Raw genomic sequence first — 18,284 nt, forward strand, 5'->3', positions numbered from 1 at the left:
CTACACTTCTTCCTCCAAGCTGCAGGTGGTTTTAAGGATTTAATGAGGCAGTATGGAAAAAGCACTTAGCCTGGTGGGGAGTGGGGAGGAGGGTCACCATTGGGGAAAGGTGTGGAGATTCAGCAGAAAGGATAGGAGACTTGGAGCACTAGGAAGGGAGGAGAGAGGAGTCCCAAAGATGCCTATTGTGTACAACATCCTGGGACTAAAGAAACTGTGCCATTAGAGGTTTGCTCAGAAGATCGCCATGGTCAAGTGCAAACCACATCTGAGTGATGTGCCCTGCTGATGTCCCTTTCTCTCTGGAACTGTTGGAACTCACTGATTCATTGATTATTGTTCATCTAAAAGCCCCAAACCATTCAAGGCACAAGATGTAATTCAACCCTTCTCCTGACCCCTTGCCTGGGTTGTGTCCTGTTCTGGCCTCTGAGGTCCTCAGCCTTTGACTAAGAGGAAGTGACTTCGGCTATAGGTGCTAAGCCACACAAATGAACCAGGCACCTTAGCACAGGAAGTCCCTCTTGGTCTCTTAATCTGCTACACCATATGCTCTGCAGGCTCTGGACTTGCTGTCCTTAGCAGATGTGATTTTGTGGCTATGTCTCTGATGAGTACGGGCTCCTTGAGGTCAAACATAAACCAAGGCTTTGAGGTTCTTGACTTCCGGGCCAGATGTTTCCCTCACATTAAGGCATAGCATTTCAGCAGCGGGATTTTGTGTCCTGTTCACTGCTTAGTGTTACCACTGCAACCACCCAGGGAGGGCTGTCTTTCATATAATAGGGGCAACAGTCAGGCTCAGAACCACTCCTAGAGCTGGCACTTGGGACTCATTGGTCTCATGATGACTGTGAATCTCGGGTCCTCTCTGAGACAATGAATTTGAGTGAACAGACAGATGGCTCTGTGCTGGCTGAGGAACACAGCTATTGTGGTAAAAGAATCTGCTTTAGCTCCAGAGAATGTCTGCTAGTCTAAACAGCATGGATCACTAGACTGCAGATAGTGTAGCAATGCACATCTGGCTGTACAAGTGTGTCCTTTCTCCACTAGTGAATGTAAACTGTTCCCCCAAGCTATGTTACAGGCTGTGTGTGTGTGTGTGGGGGGGTGCTTAATCCGTAGGATCAGGCATTTTCCTAAAATACGTAACTTTTCTAAACTGAAGTGAGCTGCTTCAGGGCCATGGCAGGCTTTTCAGAACAAGTAGAAGATGGAACATACCGGCAGATACCTTAAACAAGCAGGGATGTGAACGACGGTAGTATTGGTTAATAAGAAAGTACATAAAATAACCTGAAGTGTCATGACTATTTATTAATGACTTGTTGGAATAAGAAAACTGCTAACAAATAACCAACCAGAACAAATCAGTGCCCGGATGTGAATGGCACTGATTTCATGAAAAGAGGGGCAGAACAGCCAGACACCAGGCAGACGCCAGGCAGACGCCGGGCTGGGGATGTAGCTCTATCATTATCTATGAGTGCTGGGTTCAATATCCAGTGGAAGGAAAAAGTGCACTGGGCATTGGGCATGTTGGTAAATGTGTAAAATCCTAGCTGTGGGAACAGAAGGATCAAAAATCTAAGGTTAGAGCTACAGAAAATGGCTAAGCAATAAGAGCAGTGGCTTCTTCTCCAGAGAACCAGGGCTTAATCCCAAGCACCTGTGTGATGACTCACAACCACAGCTGTCTGTGACTCCAGTCCCAGGGTATCTACCCTCTTGTGACACTGGTAGCACTGGGCATATATGTGGTATATAGACACACCTAGACACAAAATACCCACACATATAAAATAAGTTAACTTTTTCTTTTGAAAAAGGAACCCACAGTCCAGAAAAACCATTGTGAGACAACAAACACAAAACAAACCTCCAAAAATATCACTTCAAATTCACTTCATGTTGGTCATCTTTTACTGAGCATGGGGCCTGCCCTTAAGTGTGGGTTATATACCTAGACTCCATTGGAGAAACCGTTTTATCTTTTGTGAGCTGTTTCAATTGTAGATAGCTTCTGGGTTTGAGTTGGCAGTTTGTGTTTACCTCACCTCTCAGGATAAAAACACATAAAAATAAAATTGGAAATCATAATATATATGCAAAAGTTCTGTAAGGTAAATCACCATCCTCCTCCTCCTCCTCCTCCTCCTCCTCCTCCTCCTCCTCCTCCTCTTCCTCCTTCTCCTTCTCCTCCTCTTCCTTCTCCTCCTCACCCTCTCCTTCCTCCTCCTTCCTCCTCCTTCTTCCTCCTCCAAGATTGTTCTCAGTGATTGAACTCAACTTCAATACATGAGATCCTATCTCGACAGCCACCCCTCACAAAAAGTCAGGCAGACATGGTTCCAAATAATAGCCATACCATCTCTTAAAGGAATGATCCTGAATTAGACTTCTTTTTCCAAGTCTTAGTTTTCTGACCTGTGATGAATGTTGCTCATTCACAGGCTTGCTTTTGGATTTATATGAGATTGTGATTATGAATTCATTTTTTCAAATTTCATTTCTTGTTTAGGATTTCTATGAAGAACACTCTTTTTTAGCTATATCTGAGGGAAGCAGCAAGCAGACTCCAGGTAAATGGCAAATGCATATGGAGAGACTTGACATGGGCTCTTTCTTTCCTTGTACCTCTTGAGAGCAGAGAGGCAGCTGATGGTTCTAGGATCTGCTCAAGAACTACAGACCTAGTTTCCCCAAGCCATGATACCAGGAATGGTACTGGGATGTAAGCCAGGCCTTGCAAAAAACCAAACCAAAGCAAACCAAACAACAAAACAAAACAAAACAAAACAAAACAAAACAAAAAAACTCTCTGTGCTGTGCATCTCTGGGCTTATGAAGCAGTTTTAGAGGAAGAAGGCAGGAACTAGAACTCAAATGGTAGAGCCCTTGCTTGCATGTATTGAATTAAGCCACATCCCTAGTGACTATGCTTCTGTAACTCACCTGCTCGTTCAGGATGACTTCTAGTGTATTCCATGAAATGCAGGGTAGGTAGAGCATGCCTTGGCTTTGTATTAACTTGGCTCATAAGACTCTGACTCAGAGGACCCCAGATGAGAATGGGAAATGCCATTTGTACTGGGAACCCCCTGTGTTCCCTTATTTTCTTCTACATCTCAGACTAAAGTTGCACTTTGGTGATGCTCTCAGGGACTCTACATGGTAGTAAGACTCCTGCAGGACATTCAGAGGTAACAGCAAGACGAAGGACAGTGTGGTCTACTGGGTCAAGAGTTCAGGATTTATATTTAAATTCATGCAAGTTTGAATCTCGGGTGTTAGTTACTGCCCAGCTTAGTGAATTTCATCAAGTCCTCTAGTCAGACACCTTACCTCAGGGACATAGACTGTCGAAGGAGTTAGGACACTTGACTGATGTCACAGGGATAGCAATCCAGGCAGTTTCATTGACTCTCAAGACTGTCTGACACCAAAGCCCACGACTGGCTGATTCCTCTAATAGTCAGCCTATTCTGCATCGTTTATAGAGCTGTTGTTTTAAAATACAGGCTCTGTTGTTAGATAGGTTCAGTGAGACCAAAAGAGATGGCGACTTGTGAAAAGACTTCTACTCACAGTTCCCTAGAGGAGGGGGAGCTCCATGCCATTCAGGGGTTATGTGAGGAAGCATATATACCACAAACATCATGTTTGTCAGAAGATGGGTGTGGTAGGAGGAGAGCCAAGGAAAGAACATACTGAGTCCTTTGTAGGGACACATGATGAGGCTGGATTATTACCCAGGCTTAGGATGGCTAGCTGAGTAACTACTGTAGAGTTTGTGGTGTGGGAATCTCCTGGTTTGCCTGGTCTGGTCTGATGGTGATGATGAAAAGAAAAGTTGGCCTGTGGTGTCCAAGCCTGCTAAAGGAGGCATTTGAGTGTAGTGAATGGACTTGCACTGGAAAAACTGCTGATATTGTTTGGGTTCTCAAAAATCTAGATTACTTTGGGAAGTGTATTTCCTGCTTGGTTAGCAAGCACTTGAGATGTCAAAGCATCATAAAACACAAAAACATCAAACCAAACAACAACAATAATAACAACAACAAAACTCTCAAATGAAATTAATACCCTCATCTTTGGTGGACTTTCTGAGTGACATGGTTCTTATACCTGTGGTGCTTCCAGATGGATCTGCATGGCTGATGCTCCTTCTTCTACACTGTGATTGAGTCCAGACATTTGCAAGTGTTCTTCCATTGCAACCCCAAGCTTACAAGGTGGTTTTGGAGGAAGTGGTCTGGAGATAGAGCTCAATGGTAAAGTGCTTGCCTATCGTGCAGGAAGCCTTTGGTTTTGATTCCAGAATAAGTTGGGTGTGGTAGTATATGGCTGTAACCTCCACAACAGGAGGTAAAGTTGTGAGGATCAGAAGCTTAAAGTCATATTAAGCTATATAATATGTTCAAGACCAGCCTTCGATACATAAGAACTTGTAGAGGGATTCGCTTTTTTAAATTTGTTTTTCTGTTTTCCATAGTGCTGGAGATCACACAGGGTCTCACACATACTACCAAGCACTAGACTACTGACCCAATCCCATTCACAGGTTCTGGTCCTGTGATAAAACCAAATGACCATAGAGTACAATGGTGTGGCTTTGAGCTCAATCTTAGCCAAAAGGTCAGGAGGTAATGCAACGGCATTGGCCATCACTGCCAAATAACCTTCAAACCCAGTGCCAAGTGTCCAGTAAACTCACAAGACTGACAGCTCAGCTGTGGATCAGTGACAGCAAAGTTATTACAAAACTCTGACCACAATGAAGATATAGGTTACCTAGAAATAAACTTAAACAAAAATGTTTATAAGCGAAGCTGTGTCAAAGTACAAATGTTTACCAAAGGATATAAAGAATGAATAGGTGGGAAATTGTATTCTTAGTGCCTGGTATCTACCAATTTATTCAACGTTAAATAGTGTTATATAATTCTCATTAAAATATTTTTAGTTTTAATTGCTACCTAGTGGAATATTAAATTTCATCCATGAGAATTTACATTTAAAAATAACCAGAGATTTTCTGAAATGGAGATGAACAACAACAACAACAACAACAACCAAGAATAAATCTGTCTAAGGTGATAGAAAATCTGGTCATTGCAGCACACGGTTGTATATGCATACAACCCCAGTGTGTGGGCAGCAGAAAGCAGGAAGAATGGAATATTAAACTAACCTTGACTACACAGAGTGTCTGAGTCCATACTGATCTACCGGAGAACTTGACTCAACAAACAAACTAACAAGCAAAGAAAGAAACCACCCTAGCCATTTCAAATCAGCAAGGAAAGCAATTAATACGTTTAAAACTGTTAGGCAGATAAGCTTTATGTAGCAAATCAGGTGAGATCCCTACCTCATCATGTATAACAAAGTTCATGTTTGAATGCGTATATAAATAGTAAACACATGGACACTTCTGTGAAACTGCCCAAATGAAGTTTCTTTTCTCTTTGGAAAGTGGGGATGAAAGTCAGAAATCACCCTGAGTAGAACACTGATAGATTTTATTACATAAAAATTCCCTACAGCAGAAGAAAACAACATTAAGGAATGAGAGATGCACTGAGCAGTGTTCTCAGCATCCGTCCTTAATCATTTAAAATGTCAACATCCCTAAGTACGCCAATGGAAGGGATGGGCAAGACATCTGAATATGCACACTCACAAAACAGAAAAGAACCATTCTACAAACAGTTAAACTTAATATTTAATGGAATATATTATTGAAACGAGGTAGCAAAGTAATAACTGGTTTCTTCCCCCTCTGCTATTTGATGGTTGAGAATCCAGAGTCCTACTACTTAGGACCAGTGATGTGATAAGGACATCACTTTTTTCATTGCTTATGGGAAGAGAACAGTTCTATCCTTCTGTTGGGTGAATAAAGTCAAAGCTATTTTTTATAAAGCTTATATCCTTCATCCCCAGATGATCTGTCTCAAGAAATTTAAATGGAAAAGGGACTCGAGCATCTAAGATCTCAGAGTAATTTTATTGTATTGTTATGGTGTGAGGGAGTGTATGTTGACTAATGCATTAATAACTTGCAGGAATCTTTGCACCATGCAGGTACCAGGGACTAGACTCAAGTCCTCAGGCCTGGAAAGAGGTGTCTTTACCTCCTGAACCAGTGCACCAACCCCTTCAAGTTATTTTTTTATGAAAATAACAAATTAGTGGAAATAGCTTAGATGCCTAGTGATAATGCGTTGGTTAACTATCTCCTGTACTTAGGATACAATAGGATTTTACACAGCCATTAAAAATTATCTTACAAATAATATACACATACATACAATGACGACAATGAAGATCCCACAATTCAATTACTGTCAGATAGCTTAATGGATATCAGCAAAGTTAGGAACATGGAGGACAATGGACCCTGTTCTCCTAATCAGCAGCTTGCAAAACAAGAGTTGGAACAACAGGACAGTAATTACTGGTCAGAGGAAACAGACTTGGGTCCTGTCACTAACCTTGGTGGGAGACTTTACATCCTGCCTTGCCCTGAAGGGCATAAACACATTAACTCTAAAAACCCGTTCCTGGATCATAGATCTTCTAAGGTGACTATATAGAAGGCCTTCTGAGAAACTATGAATGTGTCCCACAACCCAAGCCCATAAGAGTCCATCCAAATGAGCCAGTCAACAATCCAGACAGAACACTCCCAAGAAAGCAGTCACTTCCAGAAACTTATAATTTGTAATTATATAAAACCCATCTGCAATGTAGATAAAGAAAATGATTTTTGTGGCAAGGGTCCACTCTCACCTCTTGAAAATGTGCTCTTCTCGCCTCTGAACTACACACAGTGCCTCATCCACAAGAAGAAAGCAGCCGAGGGGAGTCCAGAGCAAGAGCCCAGTGGTGTTGTAATTAGAAAAAGAAGGTTCCAAGGGGACATATGAAATATAATTCTGATGTAGCATATGTGCTATATATAATCTCTTTTTGTACAAAAGTCCTAAAAATTAGATACCAACCTGCTAAACATGGTTATCTTGATGGTGGGTTAAATGTGGCCTCTGTTTATTCTGAGTGTTTTTACACATATGTATTCTGAAGTTGCTACAGACTTGTAATGCTTATAGTCATAAAAACAATGCAATGTAACATTTCGTATAGCATTCTTTATTAGGGAGTACTTTCTGGTCTGTTTCTCCCATAAGGAGCATTTAGAAGAATGTAGGGAGGGGCTCAGGGCATGAGGTTGGGTTAAAAGATTCCATCCTTGCTGCTGCTGAAAATGAGGAGAGAATTGTCCCTGCAGAAAGCGCTCACTGTTCTGACCTTCACTGTGAAATGAAATTAGACAGCCACTTGAAAAGAGAATGTTTTCTCTCCAAGTTTGCTATAAATATTTAAAGTGGAAAATATGGATTATGTCAAATGTGGTTGAAGAACACAAGACAGAAAGCTAGGTTTATGTTCAGACATAAGTGTGGGAAGGAAGGCAGCTGAACAGGGAGCTGGCCATCAGAAAGCTTGCTGTCTTGAGGTGTCCTGGACAGATCAGTGGTGCTGATGTGGATGGAGGAACAACAAGGATTACTGCACAGCCCATATCTTGCTATGTTCCAAGCTCTAAGCTAATGAGGGCATGCATGATTTACTGTGTTTAAAATGCAACCAGAAGGAGGACATTCCCACTGGCTGCAATCACATTCTTAGGCCTGAAGGGAGGCAGGCTCATTAACTGGCATTTGTTCCCCTCAATAAACCAGTCCTCACGGCCCCTTCCTTTCAGACATATCAGAATATCCATGGGGTCTCCTTATCCTGGTCCAGGAAAACACAGATGTTAAATAAAAAGATGCTCTACCACAGCCCACCCAGGTAAGTGTGTATACTAAACATGTACCCAAACATGAAGCCAGACAGAGCCTAGAACTCTAGATCTGACTACTTAACTGTACCATATCTTTTGTCCAAACCATGGGAAAAATGATAAGAGAAGAACATATGTCTGCAGAGGAAGTCTCCAAGTATTAAATTATTCCTTGATATAGCAAAAATGTAGAAAGAGCTTAAATGACCAGTTATATGAAGTTGCTGAATTATTTGTGTTTATATATAGCAGAAGTTTATGCAGCCATAAAGATTCTGAAATCAGCACCCTGGCTCGTGCTTAGAATCCCAGTGCTCAGGAAGCTGAAACTAGCCTGAGCTATATGGGCTGTAAAGTGTGACTATCTCTCTAAAACATGTAACAACAACACAACAACAACAACAACAAATAATGGTGTAATATAAACACAAAATTCCAAATATATAATTTGTCCAAAATATATTTATAATTAGAAAAATAAGGTTGCAAAGATTATGCATAATGTGTTTCTATTCTAGGAAGAAATACTATGATTTCTTTTGAAACAAAGATCTAGGTTAGACATGGACTTGTTTAAAATGGGTTTAATTCATTTTGGAGAGTTAAGGTTCTGAGGTGTTGGATGCAGAATAGGAATAATAAGATTGAGGCAACACTCCTCACTCCCTCATTCATCCTACATGTACTGGACACAGACTGAGTTGGACACTTAATCCTCCAACACAATGAGGAACTGAGGAATGGCCCCTGCTCTAGAAGAGGCATGGTTTAGTTAAGGAGACAAATGTGTGAGCCATGGAAATACTAAAATGCTCCAAAGACAAAGAAATCCAGCCTGTCATAAGCAGAATATGAGGCTAAGTGTGTTTTGGGGGGAAGGGGTATCATAAAGGCTTTCTGATAGAAAGATTTTGATTGACTCTTACCGCATGAGTAAAGGTGACCGTGTCGAAAGTAAAGTAGAGGGTGGTAGTGAGATGAGGGGAAGAGCATGCAACAGTCTGACACTTCCGGGTCTACAGTAAGCTTTAGAGACACCAAATCCCGGAGGACAGGGGCTGCACGAGTGAATGAGCGAGTAGAAATGTGAGCTGAGTTAAAAGATGTGTGAAATCAAAGCAGAGAGCCTTGGTGGGGAGATGTGGGGATTCAAGCCCGACAGGAAGCTCGGGAACATGTTTGAAATGATCTATTTTCCCAGTAAATTAGACCTAACCTTGTTTTACACCTTTGTTAACACTAAACAAACTATAGATGGAAAATCCCGTGTTAAAATATGTGCAGTTTCCAGTTCTCTTCTTACCCTAGTCTTCCAGGTTACCCAACCAATATCTCAAGACTTCCGCATCAGTTTTTGGAGGCTCTGTTAGGATGAGCTTGGTTATGCTGTGATAACAGATAGCTCCAAGTCTTTCATTGTGGTGGTGGTTCTGTGGTTTTGTTCTGCTTCATTTTATACAGGGTCTTCCCTATGTAACTTAGGCTGGCCTTGAACTTGCAACCCACCTGCCTCAGCCTCACAAGTGCTGTTATGACAGATGTGTCCCACCAGGCTTACCTCTCTCTAAAACTCAGTGCTGAATATGACAGATGTACTTCCCACTTGTGTTCCATGACCTTCATGAGACACTGTCCTCTCTACCTGAAAATGCTGCAGAAAGTCATGTGATTCTATGGAGAAAGAGAAGAGCAAATTCTACTTTGTACACAGAAAGAGAGGAAAAAACATTTTGGTGAATATCATCAGTGTCTACCCCCAGAGGCAGGAGAGTTAACCACCGTGTTAATGGTAGGGAAGTCACTAAAGCTTTCTGAGCTATTCCTTTTTTATCTTTTTCAGTAAGACATATAGAACATAAACAATTCTAGAATATTCTCTGCCTCTCTCCTGTTGTCTATTTCTCCCTCCCTCATCCCTTCTCTCTATCTCTACTTCCTTCTGTAAAATATCAGAGTGGGGTGGGACATGCCTAGGTACAGAAAGGACATGTGCTTTCTTAGAGCTCAAGCCAACATCCTGATGAATGTGGAAGCAAGGGACAAAACTTAACCTCAGAGTCTATAAAAAATTTACAGAACTGCAAAGTGCCAAGCAGAAATACAAAAGAGTTCCCTGCACTACGGGAAATTATTGAAGCCATAAAGATCCCAGCTCTTGCAGATGAGGCCGTCGGTGAGTAGAGCAGAGCGAATCAATAATGTCATACGCCTTGCCTGGATCAAAATACTCAAGGAAACTGCTACAAATAAGAAGGGGACAAGGTTCGTCTCAGTCAATCTTTGCACCGGCTGAAGCCATGGCAGGGCACAGTCTAATCGGCAGGCCCGGAATGTTAAAAGCCAGGAAAGCATTTAATCAAAACTGGAGCCACTGTAGATTCTAGAAGATAATTACTCAGCACTATGGCAGAAGAGCAGCCTGGAGGAAGGGTCTGGCATATTGAAGCAAATGCTAGTTTTATAACTGCAGAGAATTCTCAAGTGTGACAGGGAATGAGAAGAAAAGTATCACAAACCAACAATACAAATGATGTGTGTCTCACTGTGTCATTCTCTGATGGTGCAGGGCACATCCATACACTTTTTCATTCACATAGTTACTTATTCATTTAGTTTTGCTTCCGTGCTGAGGTGGTACCCAGAGCATTGTGTATGCTAGGTATGCCGAGCTACACTGCCAGCCCCTGGAATTTTAACTCAGCATCTCAACTGTCCCAGGTTAGCCTTGGATTTGGGTGGTCCTTGTGCCTCAGCCCCCAAACTTGCAGTTTGCTGGAGTTCTAAGCATATACCACCACGACTGGCTCTGGCAAGGATTTATTAAACATCTTCTCTGTTATGGGCAGAGTTTTAAAAGGTGAAGTTCCATCAGGGGCTAGAAAGACAAGGTCTCTATTCTTGTGGAGCCTTGAGCTGATACTGGAGTGGAGAAGACAATGGGAAATAAGAAAATGAATGTAATTATGGTGGATAGTGGTCATGCATAAGTCAGTTAGTGGAGAGATATACAAAAGGTCTGAAAGTCGTAAGCTGCTCAGTCTCTTCTGGGGGAAGATATTAAAAAGAGTGGGCAGGCAGGACAGCTTTAGAGAAGTGCTGAAGCCTGAGACAGGAGCACAGTTTGTATATTGGGTATGTATGTGGCGGGGGCAGGGGTGCCCTCAGAGTCAGTACAGACATCTAGACACCAAATTCTCAGCACAAAAGAGATTTATTACCCGGAAGGGCAAGTATCTGGGACTGCATCTGGATTGGGAAAAGACAGACAGCAAGCAGCAGGTGTTTCTGGAGGAGTGGGATTTTAAGGGGGAAGGGGGAAGTCTGTGTTAGGATGAGAAGGTGAGTCCTGATTGGACATGTTAGCCACATAAAGAATTTTGATTGTTGGACCTTGGTGTTTTGTCTCAGCAATGAGTCAGCAGCCAAACAAGAGAATGGGCCTTGGGGACGAGCTTTACAAATGGAATCCAATGTTCAACAAAGGAGAGGGAAGGTGTAAGAGAAAATCCTATCTGCAAGGCGTGGGCCCATTAGAGAGCCATTCATGGGGGACTTCCAGAAGGCTAGTGTCAGGATGAGGAGGAACAGAAGTGGGAAGTGGACAAGATAGAGCCTTAGAAGCCTCAGAAAGAACTCATGAGCTCTGAATGGCTAACCAGATGGTCCAAGTGGCAGAACAGAATAATTTATCATAGCTTGGTTTGTATTGCTCTCCAGTAGCTGGATTTACCCAGGAGCTGAGCCACTTCATGATCCTGTGGAGCACCTGGTCCTTCCTGGTGTGCTGAAGTAGCAGCAACTAGATTCTGACATGATGAATATGTAGGAACCAAGCCTTCATATGATGACTTCAGACCCATGTTTTGGCCTCACTGTATCTCTAGTCATTGCTATTATTATCCTTCTGTGTTTATACACCTTGTGTATGTATATATAGAAGGTTACTAGATCCTATGTAATAAATATGAAAGGTACTTTAAAAAAATACCTACATTTTTAAATGTAAAAGTTCTATATAGAGGCAAGCAAAAAGCAATGACCCTTTACTATGACCCTTTAATGCAATTTCTCATGTTGTAGTGACCCCGGGCTCAGCTCCTGGGTAAAACCATAAAATTATTTCACCACTATTTCATAGTTGTGATTTTGACACTGTTATGAGTTACAATGTAAATATATGATATGAAGGATATCAGATATGTGACCCCTGTGAAAGGGTCATTCAGCCCCCAAAGAGGTCATGACACACATGTTGAGAACCACTGGAGAAGTAGAAGTACCTGATGTCAGGCTAATGACCTGAGTTCAATCCCCAGGACCTGCATGGTAGGGGAGAAAACCAACTCCTGCAGTTGTCTTCTGAATTCTAGCTGCACATTCAGACAGATAGACAGACAGACAGACAGACACACACACACACACACATGCACACATTGAATAATAGATAAATATAAAATAAATATAATATAAAATTTAAAATTCTATATATTTGTTGCATAGACCACACTGTTTTGATGTACGTACACATAGGAGAAAGACTAAACAACTGTTTTATGTATATATTGCTAATTTTATTGATTCATTTTTATGTGAAAATATACTTGAATTGTTCTGCCTGTCTAGTGATTGTCAAGATTACAATATATTGTTATTAACTGCAGTCATTTTTATTTGATGAATAAGCTGTGGTCTTTAGTGACCATCATGTGTTATGGTTTTGGAAAGTGTCTCCAAAGTCCCATGGAATAAGAGCTGGGTCCTCAAGCTGTTCCTATTGGAGTTGGGGCTCAGTTAGGATGCCTAAGGGTCATGGGGGTCACATCCCTAAAGAGGATCACAAGACCTCCTCCCACTCCTTTCCTGGCTATGAAGGAAAGCAGCTGGCTCAGCATTCCCTACTGTTGCCACCAGAGCTCCGCCCCCAGAGATTCAGAGCAGTGATCTGCCCACTATCAGTCTGAAAGTTCTGAAACAGTGAGTCCAAGTAAACCATTTCTTTTTATAATTTGATTATCTCTGTATTTTGTTAGAGAGATAGAAAGCTAGCTGTCATTCCATGAGAGAGTGGTCTGGGGGCCGGTGATGATCCCCTAATAAACACTGTTTGTTCTGTTGATTACTTGGTCCTTCTTGTTGAGCATGACCCTTGAAAAAAACAGCAGCCATTCAGTAAATGTCAACCACTGTTGAAAACTTAACAGCAAAGCACATTGTCAACAGAATAAATGAATCTTCATTTTAACAGAAATAAAATTAAGTTTTAAATAAAATTTAGTTTTTCTCACTATGGACACTTTTCATCATCAGTGAAAGTCAAAACTCATTCTTTCTTTGTGAGTGTGTGTGTGTGTGTGTGTGTGTGTGTGTGTGTGTGTATGCATGTTAAAGCCAGAGGACAACATTGAGTGTCATTCCTCCAGAGCTGGGCATCTTAGGTAGTTTTGTTTTGACTGTTTGTTTGAAACAGGGTCTCTCACTTGGTGTGGAATCCACTGATTAAGTGAGCTTGGCTGGCCAACAAATGCCAGGAATCTCCCTGTCCCCACCTTCCCAGTGCCTGCCCCCACCTCCCAAGTGCTGAGATTACAAGAGCACTCCAGCATGAGAAAAGTTGATTTTCCATTTTTTCCAACAACATGGCTCCTGTCCTTGTGGTGCTCACAGATACAGATGAAACAATAAGACAGCGTGTATGTAACTGAACAGCGTAAGTCCCATAAGTAGGGAGTGCCTCTTTTGGAGGCAGTTCATCCCCAAAGCATTGTGTGTTAGAAACTTGGTCTTCTTCAGAGATGGAGCATAGTGGGAGATCTTTAGGCCATTGGAAATATGCCCTCCAAAGAGATCATAGGAGCCCAGACTCTGGCTTTCTACTTCATAATGCCATCTTTCTTTCCTGATGTGTCCCCATTGTGAAGTGATGTTTTAGAAAAAGAGTGTCCATTTCAGACCCTGTATCACACTCTTTGGCCACTCAGCCTCCCAAACGTTAAGTTAAATGAGCTCTGTTCTTTAAAACAGTTTCCTGGCCTGGAGGATTTTGTTACAGTAGTGATAAAAAGAACCAATAAAAGGGTTAAGAGTGTGTCAGGAATAGCTTACTGGAGAGGACATTAGGGAGACGTGCGTGGTTACTGTAGATATAGACCATACCTCATGAAAGGCAGAAGAGTGAAGGCAAAGGTGGCAGAGGGAGGTGCTACAGGAAACGAGAGGGTGAGTACAAAGACCGTGGGATGCAGAAGATGTAACATTATTTAAAGACTGAGCAAAGTCCAGAGCAGCAGGTGCACTGCATCCTAAGAGCAACACAAGAACTCTGCCTTAATCCTAGACACAAGGGTAGCAGCTATGATATAGGTTTCTAATTCTTTCTAGTGACTTGAGGCTGGTTTAAAAAGATACAATGCACATTACTGCCCCATGATTGAACAGGACCAATGAATCCTTCTCCTCACTGCTTAGCTTCATGTCTCTCATAGCACGCCTCTCCACAGCCAGGCCTGAGTCCTCTCCTTCCCTCACTGGAAATAGTTCTGGCATCACTACACTGTGGAGTCTGGGCCAAACTGCTTGTTGTGTGGAGATAGCTTCCCACATTCTCATGAAAGGTTCATTTTTATAACCTTCATCTTCTGCCCAAGATTGACTACCCTCCAGGAGGTTATGCTATGAGAATCCCCCTTTGTTTGAGAGAAGCCACATCTGTACCCACAGGGTGCCATCTTCCCTGTCACATAGACAGGACAATCCAAGTATTTGGGGCTGTTCTATATTAAGTTATGACTGAGGCAGAGAACCCTGGTTTAAATGAAGCTATCTCTCACTCTCACAATTTGATTTTTAACTTGTTTCTTGATCTTATCATAGGCTCAGAAATTTTGGAAGCTGGTATTATTTAGAATCACCTTATAATCTGGGAGTATGTGTTGCTGATAGTGCCCAAATAAATACCCCCTTTCCTCTCTATATCGTGATAAAACATCTGATTTCTGAGTTCACGCTTTTTGAACTAAAGATTACATTTTCCAGACTCCCTTGTGGCTAGGCACAGTCCTATGAGTAAGTCCAGGCTCCTGGGAAATGTACAGCTATGCTGTCATCTATAACTTTCATAGAGGAGAGTAGCATTCTTTGTCTTTATTCCTTTCACAACTGGCTGCAATGTCATGATACAGCATTTTGTATAGGGGTGATGGCTCAACATGGCAGAGTCATGAGATAGGGGGAACCTGGTATTTATGACACCATTGGGGCCTCCATGTCACCTCTATAAGTGCCACACTCTTAAATAGGAAAGAATTAAAGTTCATTTAACCACTGTCATTTGAGTACCCAAGTTGTGTTCTAAATCACACATTTTTCTATCACATAAGTTATGGTGAACATAGTAGGTCCTCATGAAGTTGTCACTAGTCTACATTTTTAGAGTTTTCCAGGCAACAGTGGGGATGAAACTGAAGGCACTTAAGGAGTGTTCTACAGAGACAATCTGTAAAGGAGGTACCTTAATGGAGATGGGGTAATATTGGATTAAGATAGATCTTTACAGAAAAGATACACACAAAAGCCAGTAATACATTCGGTAAATCGGTGTGGATGTCAGAGACATATTTTATGATACAATGGGGATTTAAATGTGATGTTCAATTCCAGCAAAGAAAGAAAAGATTGATTCTCTTGAAGGGGAATAGGACTGGGAGATGGGAATGGTAGACATTCTGGGATTTTTAAAATTGAAGAAATCCACCCTTCTCTGTGCTGTATGTGACACCACAGCCCACTGCCTCCCCTGTTTGCTGCAAATGACTGCAGCTATGCCGTGATTCTTTGTTGACCCCAGACTCTGCTCCTTAGTATAGGTGGAGAATATGGTGAGACTTTGGTTTTCCTTCCAGACCATTGCCTCTGAGAGAAGAAAAGAGGAAGGAAGAAAGGGAAAGGATTGGGGTTCTTACATTTTTTTAAGCAGGCAATCATACCAAAGCATTCTGGGTAAAGAGAAGACAGGAGCAAAGGCCCTGTGATATCCGGAATGCAAGGTGTCTGAGGAAGTCAAAGACAACTGGGTGGCATGCTTACCTTAGGGATGAGGTAAATTCTTTGTCTTAGTCCCAGATGAGGTTTTATATGAAGGAAAGGAGTATTCACACCCCAGAACCTCACAGAAGATGGTCAGTCCTGGGCAGTAAACTTAACCTTAAATATGACCAAGGGAAGTTGTCTCCATTGTCTTAGCTAGTAACTGGTATGGTCCATTGTATAAGGCAGAACCCAAGACTTTCAATGCAGCCTCTGCCTTCTAAGCACCAAGATAAGTGCACAGGGTCTGGGATTCAGGAAGACATGTGTTTGCATCTGCACTCTGATTTTCTTGTCTTATCTGTGGACCCAACCAAACTGAGCTGTTGGAGGATCAGTTTCTTCACTTATATATAGGATTTTCCTCATTTGTGCATAGGATTCATATCATCTCCAGGCCACCACTGGGATGTTGTTTATCATCCCAGGGTTTGTTTTGGAAGAATGATGTCTTGAAATGAATTGATCAGCTCCTTGAAGATGAATATGCACGCTTGATGGAGGATGTGCAGTCAGCCACACAGCAAAATTCTGCATTGATCTGCCCTCTGAGAACCCCAGTGGAAAGGGGGCACTGGGTTTAGCAGAGAAAATGGTTTCCAGCCTGATTCTATTGCTAATTAAGTATTTGATGTCGACAGTGTCCTTTCCCTTCTTCTGCTGGCCCAGCGGATGTTGGACATTGATGGTACTACCTGGCCAGGGTCCTGGAACAGATCAGCAGAAGCCCACGGGGACCAGAATCTTGATCTGGAGGAGTTTCGGCTTTTCCCAACATTCTATGTATACCAGCTTAGTTCTCCATCCACACGGAGCATGGCAGAATGTGCTGCGAGTAGAGAGATGAGGAAACTTGGTTCCCATCTTCAGAGTGCACTAGTGTCCAGTGAGACAGTGCAGACAAGGTCACTTACACATGTTGCATTCCTCTCTCTTGCTCATCGTTCTCCAACCTGTGAAGGGGCCCTCTGTTGTCAGGAAGCTCTGTGTCCCTCAGTGCTACAGCCTCACACCATGCCTCCCTTCTCCTCCCTCCCTCCCACCTGTTCGCTACCCCTGAGCCTCTACATACACTCCTTCTGCATACAGGACCCTCTGCCTCCTAATCTGACATATTGGCTCACTTCTCCTCTGTTTGGGGCTTGAGTTCTGATAGCTCCACCCTCATAAAGCCTTCTTTGATGCTCCAGAACCAAGTTAGGGTCTGGTTTGAGTGTCCCATACCCTGTCATATTCTTAGTTCAACTCTTACTGCAAAGAATGGCAGCTGCCCAGTTCCTGTATCTTTGACTCCTTACTAAAGATTTGCTAAAGTTGTGCTTGCTCCTGTATGAAGAGTTGGGCTTTGAGGAATAGGCAGGTATGGGACCACAATGGCCCAGGATAAACAGGGAAAGGGTCAAAGAAAGCTTCAACCCTGAATACCTCACATGAGGACCACAGGCGTCAGCTTCCTCCTCTCTTCCAACCTGGTGCCAGAAAGTCAGTCAGTTGCCCCACTTTCCACCCCAGTAATAATTTACTACCATGACAGTTATCAGGCCTTGTCTGACCTTGTAAGGTTTTCCCTTCTTGGGCTCCCTAGACTGAATAGGAAGATGAAGCATCTTCCAACAGTCCTGTCCTGGCCAATTGTACACAGCCACACCTTGCCCCAGATACCCTGCCCACCTCCCCAGGTGCATAAATACCCCTTTCTTCCTGGCCCCATTAAACTGAACCACTTCTCCAAAGCTGTTCCTGTGTGTATGTGATTTTTACCTGCTCACTCAATACTGATCAAAGACCCTGCATTGCACCCTCACACCCTGGCTAAGTTTCTCACCTTCCACCTCAGCCCAGTGCAATAGGATAGCTACCCTGAATGGGAGAAGCAGACACAGAGCAGAGTAGCAGGCAGGAATGGATGGTAAGGCCAGAAACAGTGAGCATCCTCTGTCTGAGGGAGTATACACGTGCTTAAGTATATGTGTAGGCGTGTTTCAGTAGACGAACAAGAATTTCAGGGGCAGGTAGCAGTGAATGAACAAGATGCAGGATGAAGCTGTCATTTACTACACAGATCCTCCAAATCAATCTCCATTTGTTAATAGTCAAAGAACTTAGTCATGAGAGGTTCAGATTCCCCACGAGTCCAAGTCATAGTATGCAAAAGGCTTCATACCTACAAACCCCCACACTCATTTCCTGAGAAGTCTCCCGTGCACTCACCTTCTGAAAACTATGTATCCAGACATACTTGGGGCTTCATCCTCTAGAAGAAGAGTTGGCAAACTCCTCTCCAAAGAACAGATAGCTTCCCCCCTAGTTTTGAAGCCATTACATTTTCATAGTGGCTACATAA

Source organism: Grammomys surdaster, unplaced genomic scaffold, assembly GCF_004785775.1.
Source record: "Grammomys surdaster isolate TR1022 unplaced genomic scaffold, NIH_TR_1.0 142, whole genome shotgun sequence".
NCBI lineage: Eukaryota > Metazoa > Chordata > Mammalia > Rodentia > Muridae > Grammomys > Grammomys surdaster.